The 4,062-nt window shown below is 34.6% G+C and overlaps 1 long non-coding RNA gene across 1 annotated transcript; it reads right to left on the bottom strand.

The window, feature by feature from the left end:
- Positions 1–599: 599 nt before the first annotated feature.
- LOC135200577 (uncharacterized) lies at positions 600–2,682 on the bottom strand. The gene is made up of 3 exons (XR_010311322.1): positions 2,449–2,682; positions 2,181–2,266; positions 600–797 (listed from the first exon to the last, which is right to left on the bottom strand). It is a non-coding gene; the product is annotated as an uncharacterized LOC135200577 (long non-coding RNA).
- Between the last annotated feature and the right edge of the window lie 1,380 nt (positions 2,683–4,062).

Below are 4,062 nucleotides of genomic sequence, written 5' to 3'. Positions count from 1 at the left end.
TTTTTAGTAAAACTCATTGCTTGTGATAAAGAAAAACTCACGGCTTGTGTTCATAGAGAAAAAAATGCTTGTGTTCACAGAGTAAAACTCATTGTCTTCCTAGAAAGAAAGAAAAAAAAACACAATGGCCTGTGTTCAAAGAAAAACACTCATTGCCTGCGTGTTAAGATTTTTGGTAATGAGTTAAGAGATTTCCCCTTGGCTCTTGATGGGTCATCGACAGGTTCAAAACACTGGATGCCAATTAGAAAAATTAGATTAAATATACATTTATGCAAATACATATATATATTCCATGTACAAAGGTTGAAAACACTGGATGCCAATTAGAAAAATTAAATATAAATATACACATTTATGCAAAAATAGAGAAGTCCATGCACAAATTTACAATAATCACGTACAATAAGAATGATAAGCTATTATAATTTGGAAGAGCAATACATTTAGTCAGAACGATTAATGATGACAAGTCGCTTGGAGCCAACATAAAGCAAAGCTATCAGACAAAATCAGCAATAGGTTAGCATCGGCGTCAATAACCTAGGTATTCTGACAACAGCTTTAGTATCTATAGTTTTAAAAGTATCTATAGTTTTAGTATCTATAATCAATCAATCATTGGGTAGCATCTGCACTTTCAATGAGTTCAGTCAGGAAATTGACGTGTTGCTTAGAAATCCACAGGAGGCATAGTATATACCAAAACTGCCAACAACATACGGGAAACTGTCAGCACTCATCCCGTACAGCAGAGTGGTCGTCAGGTGAAATATAGTGTATCAAAAAGGGGGATCCTGCAAATACACATTTAGAATCCACACACAAAAAATTATGATCCCAGAATAATGAGCATACAATACGTAACATTCAAGTAATTAACGTTGAAGTAAATAATAAAGAACATTCAGCTCAAGTTGGTCGGTGGATGAGAAACATTAGGAAACTGAACTCAAGGATATAAAAGCGTCTGAGCTAGAGGTGCTCCATCTATTGCTAAGTTTATAAAATGGAAACTACCGACAGTGTGTTCACAGAGTAACAAACAATGTTAACGGATAGCATCATGAATTCACTGCTAATGCTACGAGTAACTTAATAGTATAAAAACTAACCAGCATAACACTTAACTTTACTACACCCCACTCAAAGTAAAGAGATATGTCAATTATTGTATGCAGAAAATATCCATACTCTCAACTAAAAAAAAAAAAAACTAACTTTCGTGCTTCTCTGTAAAGAGCTTCAAGTCCTTAGCTATGAGTTACTGACAAACTAAATATAACTTAATTCCATCTCCCTTACTGTGGATGTCATCTCTGTTTGGGGAAACTTTTGCCTGGTTTTGACGATTTGTAAGAGATTAGCTACGGGATTATCTTAAATGACCCGTGCATTTAGGGAGCTACATATAACACCTACAACCAAAATTTTCAGTTGCGAGAAAGCAAACACAAAGTTCGGGTCCTCTGAAAATTCCATTAAACTCTAATACCAACTTTACGCTTATGAATTTAAATTCGGACAAAACCTTTAAAAGAGTATTGGGTAAAACTTATGGTGACTTAACCAATTTGCAAGAACCTATGTTTTAAAGTAAAACATACCAAGACTTTTACATAAATCTAATATTTTATGCTGAATATTGCCGATTGATGGCATAATCATTCTTAATTTCCTAAAACCTGAAGTAGCTAATGCAAACTTGAACCGAGTGGGAGGTAGTCAAGCACATTTAAAATACCTAATACCTGTCTGAACTTACAAGAAAACTATACAATAGATTACTTAATGAAAGAAAGTTTGATTAGTTGGCATAAAACTGGCATAAAACCACCCAAGAACCCGCATAGTAGGTCTTACGACCTACTATGCAGAACATGGGGGCTCCTCCATCCCTTCAGGGGCGCCGCCCCTCAAGGGGTGGAGGATAAGGTAAGGTGTTTAAGAACAGTATGTACAAATTAAAAGTAAATTTACTACAGCAATTTAAAATAAAATTATGAAAATTTTAAAATAATTACTACAAAAATTGAAAAAAATTAACATTTTAAATTAAATTCGACAAATTTAATTACGAAAATTGAAAATTACAAAAATTTAAAAAGTAAATTAATGATGAATAAAAAAAAAAGTAAAATGACAAACTAGAATTGTCGAAAAAAATACCTTGTAGATACCTAATGCTAAAGAGAGCAGCTTTATCATGCGTGAAGCTTTACCGTTAGAACAGGAACTCAAAAGACGAACTCCTACCAAATACATCCTGGAAATGACAAAGCTAAATTTAGATCCGTGTATACCTTACTGAAAATCTTGTAAATTTTGGGCGGTTACTGATGTCAGATTATGGGTAAACGCCCACAAAGTTATGACTGCAGCAAAATTCGAATATCTCCAGAGCAATTATACGATATCAGTAATGATTTGGTTAAGTTCCAGTCTTACCTTGCAGAAGCCCAGAGTTTATTATAACTTGACCAACGAAGTGACAGCATTCGATAGACATCTCAAGCGGCAACTGTCGGGTGATATACCGTTTTTTATTTCGTAAAAAAGTCACAGCAGGACTAATCGTGCTACGATAGATTATGGATGAATTGAATACGTCACTTCTGAGGAAAAAACGATGACTTTGCAAACTCCTGTTAAACGTCTACGGCCCAGAACGATGCTACACGCACCTACAGTCGAAGGAACTTCATATGAATTGTTCGAAGTTCCGACTTCCGAACTCGAACGATGTTGTCATTTGCCAAGGACTCAAAAGTCGTAGTAATGTATTGCTTCTTGGATCATGACCGAATGCGATCTGTGGATATCCTTGGAATCGCTAATTTTGCAAGTATGGTTTTTATTCCATACTCCCTTCTTTTACTTGCCTTTCATGCAAGTTTAAAATCAGCACATGAGTAGATTTTCCTGAACGTAACTCGTAATTTCTTGTAGCGCTCACGAAATGATTTGTAGCATAAGCCTGTCGCAAATTTCTTTTCATCACTTTCATGAAATAACTTTTAATTCGTTTGGATATTTGACAACGATATATAATGAAAAATTCTACACACACACACACACACACAATAGTATATGTATGTGTGTGTTTGTACCGTATGATTGGATACATTGCATAAAACTTGCTACACACACACACTATATATATATATATATATATATATATATATATATATATATATATATATATATATATATATTACTATTCATTTGTACTTGCTTACGATCATATACCAGTGTAGCAAGTTTGATGCAATGTACATATATATATATATATATATATATATATATATATATATATATATATATATGTACATTGCAATGTACATAGTATATATATATATATATATATATATATATATATATATATATATATATATATATATATATAGTGTGTGTATTAGTGTTTGAATACATATATATCCACATGCACACTAAAACAAAACGGATAAATCCCTAGGCACTATCAAGTACTTAGATCCCACTCTCGTTTGTAACTTTTGTGAGAGTCAGTTCATAGTTCCCGTGCCTTTCTTCAGATTTCTGTGTTCGGTCCCGATGCTGGGGAATATTTTAATTAAAAGGTTGAGGCCCGTTTTTATTTATTATATAAGTACACAAATACCCCTCCTTTGGCCCTTCACAACTCTGGAATTGTTCAGCCGATCGGGAGGAAACCTTGGCTTTGGAGATTCCATACTCAAGTCTCTAAACGTGCTAAATTTCATCGAAATCCGTGCAGCCGTTCAGGAGATACAGATGTCGATTTTTGGCGTTGAGGGGGCTGTGGTATGGGGTGTGTGGGTGAAGGACCTAACATATTTGAGGAAAAGTGAAGTATATCTTAGTTTAACCAGACCACTGAGCTGATTAACAGCTCTCCTAGGGCTGGCCCGAAGGATTAGATATTTTTACGTGGCTAGGAACCAATTGGTCACCTAGCAACAGGACCTACAGCTTATTGTGGGATCCGACATTATATCGAGAAATGAATTTCAGTCACCAGAAACAAATTCCTCTTATTCCGCTTTGGCTAGGCCGAGAATC

Source organism: Macrobrachium nipponense, chromosome 27 (genome assembly GCF_015104395.2).
Source record: "Macrobrachium nipponense isolate FS-2020 chromosome 27, ASM1510439v2, whole genome shotgun sequence".
In the NCBI taxonomy this organism is placed as follows: domain Eukaryota; kingdom Metazoa; phylum Arthropoda; class Malacostraca; order Decapoda; family Palaemonidae; genus Macrobrachium; species Macrobrachium nipponense.
The sequence above is the reverse complement of the archived record's forward strand: the minus strand, read 5'-3'. Positions and strand labels throughout refer to the sequence as shown.